This window comes from Lepidochelys kempii, chromosome 2 (assembly GCF_965140285.1).
Source record: "Lepidochelys kempii isolate rLepKem1 chromosome 2, rLepKem1.hap1, whole genome shotgun sequence".
NCBI classification, from domain to species: Eukaryota; Metazoa; Chordata; order Testudines; family Cheloniidae; genus Lepidochelys; species Lepidochelys kempii.
The window spans coordinates 129,688,638-129,707,605 of NC_136381.1; positions in this window are offsets into that span (position 1 = coordinate 129,688,638).

An 18,968-nucleotide genomic window follows, 5' to 3' on the forward strand; every position below is an offset into this window, starting at 1 on the left:
TTTAATGACTGATGGAGCTCTGTGTTTTGGTTATCTCATCAGCTGCACACAGTCACAGCAGCAGACAGCACATCCCTCAGCCCGTGCTGCTTCCCGCAGCTCCCATTGGCCTGAAGCAGCGAACCGCGGCCAGTGGGATCTGTGATCAGCCGAACCTGCAGATGCAGCAGGGAAACAAACCAGCCCGGCCCACCAGGGGGCTTACCATGGCAGGCCGTGTGCCAAAGGTTGCAGATCCCTGCATTAGTGCATATGAAGTTAGGAGATTGTGTTGTATGGTTGTTACTAAAATATGCTGTGGGATTGGGAAGCACCCAGATACTAGCTCTCCAGAGACAATACCAAGGAAAGTAACCAACACCCAGGTGGGTGTCAAACAACCATCAACAGTCATTGTTGAGCAAGGGAGTTACAATTTAATGTCTCACCTGCATAAGGCCACACCAGGGAAATTGCTTAACATTGCCTGGAAATTCAGCAATGCCCACCAGTCATACCCAGATTTGTGTTCTCAAAGAACATGGGACTGAGGGTATAAAACAGAACAGGGTGGCCACATGGCTGGCCTTTCTCCTTCCCCCACCTACACTGCAAGCAACAAGGACACTCTGAAGACTCCAACAGAGGGGACTGGCCCAGGTTTCGAGGGTGAAACCTGTGTACTATGAACTGCAATATCCAGCGGGGTGAGAAAACTGCTTAATATAGATGTTGCCCAGTCTAATAGGGTTGAGAGTTTAGATATCATGATTATATTTTATTTTATTTTGTAACCACTCTGACTTTTTGCCTATCACTTATAATCAGTTAAAATCTATCTTTTGTAGTCAGTGAACTTCTTTTACTGTTTATCTTTACCAGTGAGTTTGCCTGAAGTGTGTGGTAAATCTGCTCAGGTGTGCAAAGGCTGGTGTATATCCGCTTTCCATTGCTGAAGTGGTGAACCTATTAATAAATTTGCACTGCTTGTCTTGGCAGTTCCCGGCCAGTGGGAGCTGTGGAATCGGTGCTTGTGGCAGGAGGAGCACACAGAGCCCCCCTGGCCGCCCCTCCCCCAGGAGCTTCAGGAATATGCCAGTCGGAACTGAGTAGGGAGCCTGCCAGCCCCACCAACCCTCCCCCCACCCAGCACCAGCAAGGGTCCTGGACCACACACCATGGCACTGCCCCCTCATCCCCAGCACCAGCAGGGGTCCCTGACCTGGCACCGCCCCCAGACCCTCCTCTTTCAGTAGGGGTCCCAGGCCATAAGCACCCCCCTTCTCACCCACAGCAGCAGTACCATCCCCGTCCAGCACCCGTGGCCCCCTGCTCAAGTTTTAGTTAGGGGTATATAGTAAAAGTCATGGACAGGTCATGGGTTTTTGTTTACTTTTTTGTTTACTGCCCGTGACTTGTCCATGACTTTTACTAAAAATACCCATGATTAAAACACAGCCTTACTGATTATCAGTGTTTCTGGGATTACATTGCAGCTGGCTTCACAATTCACTGAAATCAAACTGGTTGTTGATCCAATAATATTGTTGCAAATATGGCAGTTGAATGGCTAGCAGCCTTCTTTTGCATGCAAAAGTCAAACTACAGATACCCTCCTCTTCATTGAATCATAGAATCATAGAATATCAGGGTTGGAAGGGACCTCAGGAGGTCATCTAGTCCAACCCCCTGCTCAGAGCAGGACCAATCCCCAACTAAATCATACCAGCCAGGGCTTTGTCAAGCCTGACCTTAAAAACTTCTAAGGAAGGAGATTCCACCACCTCCCTCAGTCACTGCATGTACTGCTTCTTTTTAATTCTGGAGGTAGCTGTGCCATTGAGTCACAAAGTGGTTCTGCTTCCCAGCCCCTTTTCTTTCATCCTTTTGTGTTGTTTTCCACAAAACTTACTGGACCATGATGCCTGCATTCTTGGTCAGTGTGTCTCTGTCCTGCTCCCTGGATTCCTTCAGCTTGAGCCTGTTTACCTGTTCTGTACCAGTGGATGTCACTCGTGGCTGTCACTCAACAATCTCTCCTGTAAACTGGAATCACATGGCCCAAAAATGATCTTGTCTTGAATTAGGGAATTTTTAATGTCTCCAAAGATACAAGTGGATGCAAGAGTTCTCAGCTTTGTAATATAAATATTTATTCCCTCTTCTGCTACTTAGTTTTGGGTAAAAAAAAACAAAACACAATCTCTCTCTCTCCAGTCTCTTGCTGTCTGGGGTCTCAGTACTCAGACATTTTTATCAGCTGTTCCAGTGTTTCAAGCATTATTCCTGGCAACAGTCTTTCATTCGCATCTCATTCTCCCCTCCCCCCCCACCCCGGTGAGATAATAAAAAAGCTATACCTTCAGTGTTTTCCCCAGGAGGGGGTCAGGGCCGATGAGGGGTGAGACCGTGAGGGTGAAGGTGGGCTGTATGGTACCATAGTAAAAACTGAAAAATGTTTCATGACTATTTTATTAGATTTAACTCATGGTTTAAAATCATCACACAAACTAAAGTTGGCTACTGAAGGCTTCTATGAAGCACTACATCTACATCCTCCTTGGTTTCCTGTTATAATTTTGCACAACTCTGTTAATGAACTTCTTTAATGCAATGCATTCATCTTTGGTGGCTTCTCATGTGTCCAGTACTTCCATTCCTTCAATTGATATGCTCATTAGTTTATTCACATGATCAGGCAGAAGGCGACTTCTTTCAGAACACAAAATTCTATTCAATGATAAAAAAGAACGCTCAGCTGTAACTGTTGTGACTGGGAGTAGCAAGAGATGAATTCCTACTTCTTCCATCCCAGGGAACATAGCACAAAGATCAGGTCGAGCCACTAGGGATGATGATAAAGAAATTGAAGTAAAATCTTCATTCATTCGTCACATGATATTCCACTCTGTGTTCAAATTCTCTATTCTGTCCTGAGCACATAGCAGCCCCATTGCTGGTAGTGCCTCACTCCACTCAACTGTCAGTGTTTTATAGGACAGGGATCTGTAAAAGCTTGTAGAGGTTGAGTAGAATCTAGAAGTCACTGTTGTAAATTTTTAAGAATCAAGTCTGTGTACTTTTTCAGTTGTCTTAACAAACACTTGTCCATTTCATTTAAGGATTCAATATAAATTCCTTCATTAGTCAACTTCTGGACTGAAGTCTTTGCTTCTTCTAGTACTTTTTCAATGGATAGCTCTCTGATTGATCTAAATGTAACTTCAACTGTAGCCTTTCAAGAGAGAGAATGGCAATAGTCTTCTCTGAACATAGAGTGGACCCTCGCTAGAGAACGCGTCACTATAGCGTGGATTTGCATATAGCGTGGTCGCGGAGATGGATCCCAAATTTAAATATTTAAATTGGGATCCATGATAACACGGCCCTGCTATAACGCAGTCCCCGCGTTAATGCAGTATCGCACATGGATCCCGAAGCCCGCGTTCTAGTGAGGGTCCGGTGTAGTAGCAAAAGTAATCCACCAGCCTCACTACTTAGATTCATCCCATCTTGGTAGATACTTTCCAAAGCCAGTAATTAAGTCTGGAGCAATTTTAAGACAACAGCCAAGGATTGCTCATTAGAAAGCCAGAGTGCTTTCCCAGGTTGGACTAATTTGAACTTCAGTCCCAGTGTATCTTCTATATTTTCCAAGATATTCAGTCTTTTTGGACTCTTGCTGAAAAAATAATATAACGAAGACATTAAACTTAGAGCTTTTAAAATGTCTTTTGAAGAGTCTGCAGCTCATACCAGTGCTAGTTGGAGTAGATGGCTTCCGCAGTGTATATAGGAGAGAGAAGGGTTACACTTTTCTCTGAGCAAAGCTTCTACTCCACCATGTCTTCCAGAGGAGTCTGCAGCTCCATCAAATGCACAAGCAGCCATCTGTTCGGGGTCCAGCTGACAAGCATTTAACTCTTGTAAGATGCGGGTTGTCACAGATGCAGCCGATGTGTCTTCTATAACTTGAACATCTAGAAATGCATCTACTGGCCTACCGCTGAAATCAAGATAATGTATACAATGACTTAATACTTGATGTCCATATGCATCGGTGCATTCATAGCCATGTATGCAAATTTTTTGAATGTGGTGAGAGAGTGCTTCACTTTTTCAACTGTTGAGTCTTTCACTGTTGCACCACATGCGTCTGGCCAGTCAGCTGAGTTTCTTGAAGAAAGATAGTGAGCATTTGTCTTGTTCAGAACCAGTGTTCAACTTCAGGATGAACAAGTGACAATGAACTTAACACTGGCCTCCAGTTTGTAGTGTGTGGTATCTCTTGCTTAAATAGAAAGAATGATGCCACAGCCATATGTGTTTGCATGAACTGCGTTGTGTCTCCAGCATTCTTAACAGCCTCATTAACACTCACTGGTGTTGTCCTTGGTCAGCGGAGACTCAGAGTTCAGAGGTGCTTTCACATGAGTTCACCTCCCGGGTGGGGAACAAGAAGGTACCTTGCTTGTTCCTCCAGCTGCTCACTGTTCGCTCTGGCCACTGTTCGTTGTGCCACCGTTCACTCCATCAATCTGCTGCCAATGGCCCTGCACTGTCACCTTCTGCTGCCACCTGCCACTGTGACCTCTGCGAGTTGGTCTCTTGAGGTTCCACCAGCTCTCAGTGATTTCAGCGATCAATGGGGGAACCTCACTGCTAATGCAGGCTGGGCCATCTCTTCCACAGAAACACTGTCCCAAATCAGGTCTAAGCGCTTAGACCTGATTATCAGTGATTCCAGCTGTAGTGGTCACTTAACAAAACAAAAGACTATCTATGGAGCCTAATCAGTTCTGTCTTTGAACAGTGGAAAGGGGCAGGTCAAATAGTATTTGTGACTCAGGCAGACCGTCAAGCAAAACACCTGTCCCCACCCTCTCTCTTGATGCCCTCAATCAGCAGAGGCTAAGTAGAGTTCTACTGCCCTTTACTCATACAATAAGAATAACAACATTTCATTACCCCTGCATTCAAACGATTTGTAACCCAACCCTAGCCAAAATCTATCACTTGGGCAACAAAGCTCTGTTTGCTGGATACCTAGCTAGACTAGGGGTGAATGTAAATATGATCTGGTCCTGAAGCCTTTCCCTGCCAGCCCCCAGCACATCACTAGCTGTCAGGGAGAGCTCATTTAGATTTTGCTTACAAATCATAATTTGAAATGATTTGGTTGGCCAACATCACCGAAATGAATGCACTGACATTGTCATAAAAAAAAAAAACAGCTGTATAAGGAAGCTAGTCTGTGTTCATACTTTTCAGATCTATTATACTTTTTCAGATACACATATTTTATGATACACATTATATGCTTTTAAAGTGTGCATTAATGTTTCCATTTCAATGCAAATTTCCAAACAATCACTAAATTGGCAATACTGCATGTAATTAGTTCACAAAACTGGAGGAGGTGTTGAGGAAATTCGGGGGCGGGGGGTGTAGGGAAATCCCTGTATACCTTAGTTTTCTCATCATTATCCTCAGTGGTCTGCTCTATATACAAACTCAATTCTTGATTCCGCTGCTTCCATGGTTGTGCAAGGTTTTCATCTAGAAATCCAGCATTCCCATTAGTCTGAGTCCTTCCATGCTGCCTGTTTTTCTCTGTTTCTAGTCATTGCTTTGTCTGTCGGTTAATCATACTATCTTCTTTGCTATTGGTCTCACTAGGCTGACTGCTGCCACCCTGTCTCATGTATTGCATGCTGTGTAATAACATGAAAGGAGGACTCCTCGCTTGTGCAACTAAACTGGCTCTTAATTAGGGAATCTATTTATAGACATGCTAAAACTGCAGTTAGTATTCTAGCCATATGCAAACAAACTGAATTCCTGGTGCCTCCTCCAAACTCTTGTCTGCTGCAGCCTGTGCTCCTTCCTGCAAGTTCCATGCAGGTTGCTCTAATGGGTAAGGAAGGCAAGAGGTGGTTCTGCTGTGGCTAGCTGACACTGGAGTTATAGGGAACTGTGGGCTGACAACTAAGGATACCCAACCTGCAAACCAGGTGGCTATGTGGGTGTCGTGTAGAGCCGCTGAAAAGGAAGGTCCTCGTACAACCTCAAAAGCTGGATAAGCCTAAGCACTTCATTCTTCAGAAGATATTTAGTTTAAAAATTGGACAAGAGTTATAAAAGCAATATTCTTTGTGAGACTTCTAGTAGAGGATGTCTTTGTTCTGGCCACTTTGAAAATTCCACAGGAAATAGCCTATTTCACTTCTTATACTTCCTGCCTGGCTAAAACCAGGAAGAGCAGAGGTGCAAAGTCATTCAGGCCAGAGAAACAAAGGCAGAAGTCGAGCTGTGGATTTCAGAGCCTCTTAGGTTAGGGATTTAACATAGGCCCAAATCCCCAGATCTTTACTGGGGTCTTCCATCTCCTGAGGCAGTGGCTTGCCTTTCTTCCCTGCAGATGGTCATGGATTCTGTTGAGTGCTCGGCTGTTTGGGAGAGATGTCTGCCTCCTTCCCTGATCTATCCATAATTTAGCTGCAGGGCCCTACTTTTATACTTCCTGTCCTGCCACAACACTTCTTGTGAGGAGGACATGGCAGGGTTAGCTGGACACACCAGGAGGAGTTAACCTCCTCCATACTTGAGGGAGGCTACTGTGCCTCACTATAGTAAGTTCAGACAAAAGTATACTGTTTCCCAAAATTAAGGTGAATTCCATTTTAGTATCTTCTTTGATACTTAAACTCTTTGTGCATGGGCAAAATAATTTATTTAAGATAATGTGAAGCCTGTCTATTTATTATTAATAATAAACAAAGTTTATAAATGGGCAAAGTAATCAAACTTAACTAAATCCTATGAAATCAAAGAAAATATTTAAATCAGTTAGAAGAATTCATTTTTCATAAAACAGGCCAACTGTGACTATTACATGGAATGCATGGTCTAACCATTTGGTAATTAACAGGGAAAACTTAATATTGTAAGTTACAACAACATTTCCATATCCCAGTAAAGTAGTTACAATAATTTTTAAATCTAATCTCTTGGCTGTGCTTTAACTTTGTCTCATCAGTCCATTGTAAAGTCTTTGGGTGGTTTTCCTTGGGTTGGTTTCCTCCTGAGTATTTTCTATTCTTAGCTGTTTGCAGTTGCTGTGCTTGTGGAGATGGACAGGATGAGTTTCTTTTTCAGCAGGAGAGCACACCCCATCCCTGAGCTTCAGAGCCCAAGCTCCAGCCTAATAACAACATCAGTTTATAATTTATTAATATCAGTTATGCATTAATACTGAGATCTCTCCCCTACACAACACCAAGCAGAATTTATCAGCACACTCATTGATAAATCTGTTCTAAACTTCAGGGTTCCCTACTCTTGGAGAAAGCAACTAAACATTGTTTAAAAATTGTTTAACTATTAAACAGCAACTGAATATAATGTTCCTAATAATCATTTTGGTGCTCTGTGTGTGTGTGGTATTTTTATTGGCTTGTATTCTTTTTATACTCTAATAAATGAGTGTAATATAAACTCCAAGACAAGGCAATTTAGTGTTAGGGTTTAGCTTCCTCTTAAATGTGCCCTGTTGTGCGAAGTATTGCAGCACACATTTCTCTTCATCTGATTTTTTCCAGTGGCACCTGCAATAATTTGGCACAACGGGGTGCATGGAGAACAGAAGTTTAGCTTTAACTTTAAATTTCTTTCCATTTGTGGGTTTTAACACCACCCTTAACATCATTTAAATGTCATTTTTCCATTTAATTGCTCTTGGTTCAGATAAAAATATTGAGCAAATCATTTCATATAAAAATAACAGGCCCCTGAAACATTTGCTCACATTTAGAATCCAACTGGCAATAAACTTTGTGTTAGGTTCTGCAATATTCAGTGTATGTTGCATTTCTAAATCACAAGTGGAGTCAGTATTGCTGAAACACTATGAAAAGACTTTTGCAAATTCAAGAGATTCATCTGAAGCTTGTGAGGTTCACCAGTTCCTAATTGTAAACATACTTCTCGTTATCCCTGATTATTATCCTTCTGCTTACATATTGGAGTTTTTGACTTTATCTTGCATCTTATAAGAGACACTCTGTCTAGTTCTTCTATCTTTCCTCCCTCTCCCAATCTTCATTTCCCATCTTCATATAGCTCTCTGGACCTTATCTTTGATTACAATTCTGCAGTCTCAATATTGGCTATTTCAGCCTTATTTAAGAAATAAACAAAAGGCTGAAAACATTCCAAGCTACATATGTTTTTCGTAGAGGCTTTTTAAAGATGTAAGCAGGGTCTGAAGGAACTCTCCCCTGACAACTAGTTTGGGAGGGGGAGAGACTTCAGGAGCAAACTGTATTTACATGAACACATCTACTCTATGTAGGTATCTAGCAGACAGGTGTTGTGTAACTCCAAGTGATCAGCTTTGGCTCGTGTTGGGTTACAAATCACTTTAGTATGGAATGCAGGGGTAGTGAATTGTTGTTATCAATGTTATCTTCATTGTATGACTAAAGGGAGCAGAACTGTACTGAGCTTGTCCTGATTGAGGGGTCGCCCTCAGCTAAATGGAACTCACTAAGCCAGGGGTTCAAATGCCAGACCACTGTGAAAGTAAGAGAGGTGGGGACAGGTGTGCCATCCAGGAGGTGTGGACTCTCCCTTAAGGGTCCATGGTCTAGTTTAACCTGTTCCTTCCCACTGTTCAAATATAAAGTTAAATAGGCTTCATTGGGAGCCTTTTGTTGTTTAAAGTGCTGAAATGAGACATGAAATCAATTGTGGTGGGTCAGTGTTTCTGCCTAGCCTGCAAAGAGCTGAAAATCACTAAGAGACTGATGTGCAGGGGTCACAGCAGAGAGGCAGGTGGCAGCAGAAGGTGACTGATAGCTAGCGAATGAGCAGCTGGCGAGACAGTGAGCGAAATGAGTGGCTGGTGAGACAGAGAGTGGAATGAGTGGCTAGCGGGGTGGCCAGGCAGCGAGGAACCGCAGCTGGAGGGGCGGCTAGATGGTGAGGAACCGCGGCTGGTGGGGTGGCTGGTGCAGTGGAACCACAGCTGCCGGGGCGGCTAGATGGCGAGGAACTGTGGCGGGCGGGGCGGCTGGTGGAGCAGCACCACAGCTGGTGGGATGGCTGGTGGAGCGGAACTGTGGCAAGCAGGGCAGCCAGCCAGAGCTAGGGGCAAGGACAACCATTGTGAGTGGGGAGCAGAGATGGGCACAGAAAAGAAACTGTTAGTTGTAGAACTCAAAAACATGAGGCAGAAGGCACTGCCCCACGCACTCTGGGGTAGGTGTCCTGCTCACAGTTTTATGATTATGAATCCTGTTTGTGTCATTTTCCTTAATTAATGTCGGGTGGCTTCCCTCTTTTCATTAAAAGTTTCTTTCCTACACTCAAACTCTGTACTTGTGACTGGGGAAGTATTGCCTCTCAAAGACACCCAGGAATGGTGTGTAATTTTCCCACGTTACTGGGTGGGGGCTTGAGCCAATCTGTGTTGTATTGTTGAAAAGGAATAGATATTGAACCAGCCCTGGTTGCTGCCAGCTGCACCTGGCAGAAGGGTTACAAAAACAGAACCTGAAGGTTTTCTTTGAAAAGAAAGGAGGGATGGCATAGTCTTGAGTCTCTGCACTAGGGTTTGCAAATAATACACTCTCATGAGGTTGAGGCATCTCTTAAAACAGGAGCACCCAAAGCATTCAAGATCACACTGGAGAATTTGAAGGATTCAATCTTAGACCTTGTCTATACTCCAGAATGTTACCATGTTTGAGCACAGCTGAGAATACCCAATTTAGATGACATTATGCTGACCTCAACTTAGCATTTCCTGTAGATCAGGACAAATTGTGTTCATCATTGTGTCAGCTGACCATGTGCAGACCCTGGTGGAACAAAGGTTTACTCACAGATAGCAGATATGACACATAATATGATGTGTTCTGATCTAGTCAGACTCAGCAATGTGTCATCAAACTCCATTCTTCACAAATCTGTTCAAACACAGTAACATTTTTAGAGTGGATTAGGTATCATTGTGAGTAAGTTGGGCAGAAAACAGGATTTCTGTCCCATAAGAAATTCTGACATTTTGAAATTGGTTTTCATCCCAAATTGAGATGAAAAGTCAAAATTCTGAAAGTTTCTACAGAGTAGAAATTCTTAAAAGAAATTATTTGGAAATATTGAAATGACCTTATCACATAATTTCATTTCAATGATGTTGAAATGTTTATCATATTATATCTCATGTCAACCTTATATCTTACATCATAGCATATCACATATCATATCAAGATAAAATGAGGTCTGAACAAAATACAACTTTTTAATTTCAAATCATTTCAAAAATTTTCCTTTTAAAATTTCCTTTAAAATCAACATATTCCTGTTAATCATTTCAATTTCAATGAAACAGGTTTTTCCAATGGAAAATTGGTCTGGTGAAAATTTTTCATCATGCCTTAATGAATAGGAAATTCTCGTGCTTTAGTTTAGATGTTATCATTAACTCCAGTCCACTCTCTAGTTAAGCACATAGGCTAATGTTTATAGGTCATAAAATCCTGAACACTTACTGATTTGGATTAGATTCTTTGATGCCTTTCATTGTCATATTTTTACTTAAGTGATAGAGAGGATGAATTTAAAGCAACTTGATCCAATTCCCTAGACGTTTTGATTAGTTCTGTTGATATTTATGCTGGAAACACTGGGGTATATTACCAGACTGAAGCTTACCCTCACTTTTTGTGGAACCATGCATTAAGATGTTTGTAGTCTCAAAATAAATTTGAAATCTAGTCCTTGCACCTCTACCTACCTGATTTGCATTCACAATTCAAGTGCGGGTGCACAATATGAGCCCAAATGTTGCAGGCACAAATTGCCCCCTGAAAGGGAAAGTTTACCATGGTGTGTCTCCCTCAGCTGAAAGGAGGCTTCATGATGTGCTATAAAGGGTTTGTTTTAAACGTTGGCTTCTTTTGTCTGTTCATGGAATTAGAGAAGATTGAAAGGTCAGAGTTAGAAAAGCCCTACTGGATCATCCAGTCCATTTCCTTGACAATGCAGGATTGTGCACTGAATCCATTTTCTAGGTTCTTACCTAGTACACTGTAGTTTTCAATGTCCCAAGGAATGGGACTTCCAACATGATACTTGACTGAGAGACTATATTATTACAGAGCTTAATACATTTCTCTTGGGCAGGAAGCTTTTCTTTATATGTAGCTGCAGCCTAATTTTCCCCTTTCTTAATTTCATTCCATTGCTTTCCATAATTTATTTCTGTACACCCAGATTAATTCCACTTCATCTTTGGGGCTTACAATGATCAAATGTTTGTAGACTGTTACCATGTCTCCACACCCTTTCTCACATCAAACTGTATAAATGTGGCTTATTTAATACTTCTGCATCATTCAATTCCTCCACTCCTGAGCATTATCCTCAGTTGATGTAATTGGTGTAGCTCCATGGAAGTCAATGGAGCTGCACCAATTTACATCAGCAGAGGCTCTAGTCCATTATTCAAGTTGCAGTCACACCATAGCTATAGTGAGAGAAAATGTTAACCCTGTGGTTCATAACACAATGCCACTGTATACAGAATGCAGCTGAAAAATTGCATTGTCTTTTTTGCTGCCATGTCATGCTGCAAACTCATGTTTAATTTACTGTTCAGTGGTATACATTATTGTTGGTAGGTTATTTTTTATTTTAATTTTACAGTTCAAAAATTATAATTTTAAAGCAAAAAATTAAAATTAATTTCACTTGGAATTCAGGCATACCATGAAGGTGAACCTCATGGGCTATAGTATTTATAAATGTGAAATATACAGTAGAGTATTTAAGGTATCACAGGAAAATAGGATTATTACATTAATGATTAAGCTAAAATTAAAAAAATATAAATGGTATAATACTCTGTTAAGAGCTGTCAGAGGAAGTCATTTACCGTGCTCAACAAGTTTTATCAATCCCACAAAACCCAAGAACTAAGATACATATTCTTGAGTTCTACATAATCTATGTGATTTTTCCTATTAACTATTTACATACGTACCCATACATAAATACAGATGTTAAACACTCTCATAACAGTCTACAGCAGTGGTGGGCAACCTGTGGCGGCAGGTTGCTCACCACTGGTCTACACTATAGATGATCTAGCACAGTGGTCTCCAACCTTTTTATGTACAAGATCATTTTTTGAATTTAAGTGCAACCCAGGATCTACCCTGCCCCTTCCCCGAAGCCCTGCCCCACTCACTCCATCCCCTCCTCCCTCCATCGCTCACTGTCCTTCATCCTCACTCACTTTCACCAGGCTGAGGCAGAGGTTGGGGTTTGGGAGGGAGTGTGGGCTCTGGGATTTGGCTGAGGGTCTCAGAGTGTGGGAGAGGGCAGGGGTTACGGTGTAGGAGGGGGTGAGGGGTGCAGTCTCTGGGAGGGAGTTTGTGTGCAGGAGGGGGCTCCAGGTTGGGGCAGTGTTGGGGTGCCAGAGGAGGTACAGGGTGCTGTCTCCGGAAGGGAGCTCAGGGCTGGGGGATTGATGCGGGCTCCCACTGGGTGGCACTTACCTCAGGCCAGCTCGCGGTCGGTAGCACAGCAGGGCTGAGAAAGGCAGGGTCCCTGCCTGCCCTGGCCCCACTCTGCTCCTGAAAGGGGCCAATGCGCTCCTGGGGAGGCGGGACGTGGCTCCACGGGCTGTCCATTTCTGCAGATCCTGCCTACGTAGCTCCCACTGGACGCAGTTTCCCATTCTTGGCCAATGGGAACTGCAGGGGCAGTGCCTGCAGGCAGGAGCAGCACACAGAGACCCCTACATCCCCGTCCCCCCTCCTCCCCGCTGCCCCCAGGGGCATGCTGCGCTGGCCGCTTCCAGGAGTGGCGTGGGGCTGGGGCAGGCAGGGAGCCTGTTTTAGCAGCAGCCCCGCTGCACCATGCAGCCAGACTTTTAGCGACTGGAGATTGTGATAGACGGGGAGAGTCTCCAGTATTGACTGGCTGGTGACCACTAATCTAGCAATAGTAGGCCCTAATTCTGCAACAGAACCCATGTGAGTGGGCCAATGCAGAGATCCTTTGATGTTAGCAGGGTTCCATGAAAGTGCAGGGGACTAGCTGTGCACTTACATGCAGATTGTGTCTTAGTCGATATGTTTTATAAATAACGATTCAATAAAATATATTTTGGGGATTATTATTTTAAATAGTATTTTCAGTTATGGAGGAAGGAAAGTTGGACATGTAAGGCTGTCACATTTATGGTAATACTAGAGATCACAAGAAACAGGAGCCCAAAGTCCTTCCAAATTACTATTTTTGTTGATCTATATTAATGCAGCACAGCAGGTATTGTTCACAGCTGCTAGTCAAGAGGGATTTTTTATTTGTTTGCTTTTTGATGTTATATATAGTAGCTATAAGCTCAACAGAATCTCTTACAGATTTTTTTTTAACGTTCCAGTGCTTTAACGTTTTTCAGGATTCGTAGCCCTTTCCATTACAAACTGTCTCCGTTGCTCTTTGATTTCAAGGCTAACTATAATTTTAAAACCTAAAATAAAACACTGCTTTCCACTTAACATGAATGTGGTTAGTAAGTAGAAACACTCATTAGCATTGGGAAAAAATATGATTTAACCAAAAATATTAAATGACATACATTTTCCTCTGATCACAGTATGAACTTTGATCTAATAGACATTTGGAATTATTACTAGTACTGTGAAGAGGCAGACAGGCTGGGAACCAGAGAGATATGACAGTGGAACTAAAGGAATGTTTGCTTCAATATGATTTCCACTGAGCTGTAGGAAGGTTCTTATAGGGAAGTTGTACTAGTTTTGCCAAGCACAGCACTCTGAAAGTTCACAGGGTGAGAGGAATCTCACAGCACATATAAACTGTGAATTGGATTTGGAAATAACTTTCCCCCCAGAAAACTCAGCATTTCTGAACCTCTTGTTGATAGACACACCTGGAATTCCTTGCTGAGTGAATGTGTGAAACGTTCCTTCAAATGAGAGTCTTACTGGTAGCATGTCAAAAATGAGGGAGAGGGACATGTATTGTGGAAAATAATGGAGTATTGTGGATGGTAATAACTCAGGCACTGAGGTAGAGTTGATGTGTATTTATTTAAGTCAAAAGTATATAAATATATATTTTAAAAGTACTCATATTTCCATTGTATCCGTCTTCTTCACCCCTTCTTGTATTGCTTATTTGTTTAGGCTCCAATCCTGCACATTCTTATATATGTGCTTAACTTACTTAATATGACTGGTCCTGTTGGCTTCAATAAGACTGCTTATCTTTAAACTCATGCAAACAAGCATATGGGATTGGAGCATCTTGTCTTGATCCTGCAGGGTGTAGAACAGAAGTCTCAAACACGCGGCCAACAGGGTTATTTTCTGTGGCCCGCCAGCTCCCCGCAGCCCCCCCAGCATTTACCTAGAGCGGCTCCGGCCTGGTGCGCACCGGGGACAGGGCAGGCTCACTCCCTGCCCCAGCGCCGCTCTGGGCAGAGGCCAGGACCTGGGGGAGGGAGGGCACAGGGGTCTGTGTGTTGCCCTGGCCGCTCCTCCAGGTACCTCCCCCGAAGCTCCCATTGGCCGGGGAATGGGAACTTCGGGGGAGGTACCTCGAGGAGTAGTCAGGGCAACACACAGACTCCTGTGCCCGCCCCCCAATTCCCCAGGTCCCAGCTGCTTCCCAGAGCGGCACGGGGGCGGGGCAGGGCAGGCAGGGAGACTCCAGACTCACCCCCCAAAGCCCTCCTGCAGCCAAACCCTCTGCCCTGAGCCCCGTGCTGCACCCCGCACACCTCCTGCACCCCGACCCCCTGCCCTGAGCGCCCTGCTGCACCCCGCCTGCACCCCAACCCCCTGGCCCACCCTGCACCCCAACCCCCTACTGAGCCCCCCGGGGGCAGGGAAGGGGTGGAGTTGGGGTGGGGATTTCAGGGAAGGGATTGGAATGGGGTCAGGGAAGGGGTGGGAAGAGGCGGGGCAGGGGTGGGGCCTCATGGAAGGGGTGGAGTGGGGGCGGGGCTGGGACAGCGGGGGGGCGTGGTCAGTAGTACAGCCCTTGGGCCAATGTATTTGTCCTCATGTGGCCCTCGTGGTCATTTGAGTTTGAGACCCCTGGTGTAGAATATTCATCTGGGGTGTTGAACACCATCAAGTCCCATTGAAATAGATGAGTACGGATGACATTCAGCACCTCACACGCTGCAGAACTTGCAGAATCAAACCCTTAGGTTGTATGCTCTCAGGGGCTGAGACAGCTTTCAGGTTTAATTTACACAGAATTAATAAGAACATAAGAATGGCCATACTGGGTTAGAACAATGGTTCATCTAGCCCAGTATCCTGTCTTCCAAAAGTGACCAATGCCAGATGCTTTAGAATTCCTCAGGTGTGGAAATTACTCTCATGTCCTCTGTAGCAAAGATCGATGCAAAGAATTTGTTTAAATTCTCCTCAATAGCCTTTTCTCCCTTAAGTGTTCCTTTAGCACCTTGATCTTCCAGCACCTGGGCAGGCTTCCTCTTTCTGATGTATTTAAGAAAAATGCTGTCAGGTATTGTCTTTTGCTAGCTGCTCTGAAAATTCTTTTTTGGCCTGCTCAACTATATTTTTACATTTGACTTGCCAGATCGTATGCTCTTTTAAAATGTTAGCTAATTAAATTTCACAGCACCCCTTTGAGGTAGACAAGTATTATTTGTACCCACTTTACACATGGTGAAACAGAGGCACAAAGGGTTAAGTGTTTTGACCAGGCTCACGCAAGCAGTCTGTGGCAGATCTGAAAATAGAACAAGATATCTCGGGGCAGACACGAGAAAGCAAAATGGAAAGCAGCTTTTATGGAACTACTGTGGTTATTAATGTAGTGGGTATGAGAAGGGGATTCCATATTGAGTGGCACCTTACGGAGTCAGTCAGCCTTAGGCACTCTATTGAACTAAATCTCCCTCAGGTCCCATATACATTATTTACCTTTAACTCCATATAGACCTTCCTTAAGCCTGTGGCTGAAACTCTATCCTTGGGTATGTCTTCCAGAGTCCCTTTATAGCTCTCTTCAAGGCTTGGTGCAAAGTCTTTTTACTGAAGTCATTTTTTCATGGATCATTTTGGCATTCCATGTTTTAGCTTCTCCTTTCCAGTTTTTGTCTTTTATCTATTATCTTAAGTTTGGCGGATTACAGGTGGAAGGGGAGAGAATGGCAGGACTCTTTGCTGGACCATAGGACAAAGGTAAATTTTAACTATTATAATTTGTGTACAATGTCCTAGATATCTTGTGCTGGGAGCTATAGAAACTGGTAAATTAATTAAGGTTGAGATTTCCAAAGCTAACATTTAGCCACACAACCTTTATTAATTTCAAGGGGAGTTGTATGGCTAAATCTCCACTCTGAATCCAAATTATGTTTAATTCAACTGTTTTTATCTGCTTTTCAAGGAATCAAATCCATACCAAACCGAAAAAAAGAGAAAAACAATTAAGGTCCTCCTAGAAACCCAATACCTCCCCCTTTGGTTGGATCCCTAGATTCCTTCTGCTGGTGATTGGTTCAACAACGTCTGGTTTTATCTTGGTAATAGAGTAGCTCATTGCAATGTAAGCTTAAAATAATACCCATTAACTTACTACATGGACATAATTTACTGCTCTTATCAAGTCTAAATGTGTATGCAACTAAACCAGAAAGTTAATTGTCCTTCAGTCTTTACTGTCAATTCTGGTTATTCACCTGTACATTTTAGTTGTTTTTACCATCTCCTTTTCCTGTTGGGTATTCACCCACGAAAGCTTATGCTCCAATACATCTATTAGTCTATAAGGTGCCACAGGACTCTTTGCCGCTTGTCCTATTGGTTATTTTTTAACATTCCTACACAAGGATATTGTGTTTTTTATACTCGTAAATTTATTTGATGACTGTGATTTTCCCCTGTATGCTGCCTCCATACATTGTATTTATTCCTGTCTAATTTTATTTAAGGTAATAAACGCCTATGGAAGTCTCTAGACACTACACATATATATGCATTATTTCCAGTGGGTTAATATCCATAAAAGAACTCCTTGGCCCACCACAAGTGAAGATCCCTCCCCATTCAGCCTGCTTAATAGTCCCAAAATTTCCCTGTCCACCACAAATCAAATCCTGTCCATCAGTCGACTCATGTCTTCATAAACAGACTAAGGTGCAAATTTTCAACAGTCTCTGCTAATTTGAGGTGCTTCCATTTTTGTGTTCCTAGCTTGAGACACCTGTGTCTTGATTTTCAGAGGTACTGAGCATCTAAAACTCCCATTGCTAGCAATTTCACATATTTCATTTTGGAGACACCATGTTTAGGTGTTTCCAAAATAAAATCTTGGGGGTTTCTATTTCATGAGAAATGTTGGTAAATTTAGTTTTGTTTCAATTTAAAATGAAACCAAATCCTTAACTAAAAGAAACTTCTCGTGAATTGAAACCCCGAGTTTTGGCCAGCTCTACTTAAACAGGATTAAAATGATTCATAAGCCTTGCACTAGCCCTCTACACAGCAATGAATTTTACCCTCAATCTATACTGTGCAATTATATCAACAATCAATACTGCTACCTACAGTGATTATAGACACATACACATGTACAGCAGCTGGTAAACCTGTCTGAAAAATAATATTAAGAGGAAACTGGCTGCCAGCATTCTACAGTTTTCTTTTTCAAAAGATGACAAAAACGCCTGCTAGGTTTAGTGTTTTATTTGTCTCAGGGAACATGCAAAAATAAACCATTATATTTATGTTCAGTACTACATATCCTTCAATAAAAGGATTCATTGGGGACAATACAACAAATAAATCATTTTAAAAGAAAGCCGCTCATTCTTTAGAGCAAAATATCAAATATTCATATTATAAATATAATAATGGTGCAAAAACTCTAATTCTTAGACACTATAGAAAATGGTGGTGTTTGTTTTTAATAAAGTAAGTGTACAAATAATCATGTAGGGCCACATTCTAAAACCCATACTCTGGGTTATTATGACATTGTGACAGTGTTATGACATCCCATATCACACTTGTGACATTTTCAAACAAGAACCTTCATGCTTTCTCCTCTGCTATCCTTCACTCTTATGAGGAGCACCCCATAAGCATCTGCAAAACTGCCTCATTATCCTCTTCAAATATCTGCTCAAAACTCTCCTTTGTCATTATGCTTACCAAAAAAACAAACAAAAAAGCATTTTACAGTGATTAGGCAGATGGTGTGGTGAGATCACAGCCTACCATGCTGACCAATATTATCTTGTCATTTCCTTGTACTTTCCTGATTCTCTATCTGTTGTCTCTTGTCTTATATTTACATTGTAAGCTTTTGGAGGTAGGGATCATATTTTTGGTGTTTGTATTTGTTTTGTTTTTGTACAGCACCAACCACAATGTTATTCTGGTCCATTACTGGGCTTGTAGGCACTCCAGTTATATAAGTTAATAATAATATTACTTTATAAATAATCCCATTGACTTCTGTGGGACTGCTCATGAAGGAAGCACTATTCAGTGTGAGAGAGGGTATTAGAATCTGACCCTTGCTACTTTGTGTTAAAATTTTCTCCTCTTACATGACCATGCTCAAACATATGCTTTGTCTCTTGGGTAGGCCTCCATCTATCTTACTGAAATAACTAGATGAAACCAGCTGACCTCAATTTAATTAAATCCAAAAGCCCACATCATTACAATTACTGAACCTTACTTCTCCATTCATTGCTGAATGCACTCAATTATTAATTGTTCTTTTTCACATTTAATTATATTTAGGGGAAAATATACATGAAAGAAAAATCCTTAGTTCATAACCCACATTCTGGTTAGCTCAATGAAGTGATTCGTGCATTTCAAATTCCAAAGCATATCAATAATAAAAATAATAAACTGCACAGAATTAATTATCTTATACAGGGCATCAGTTAA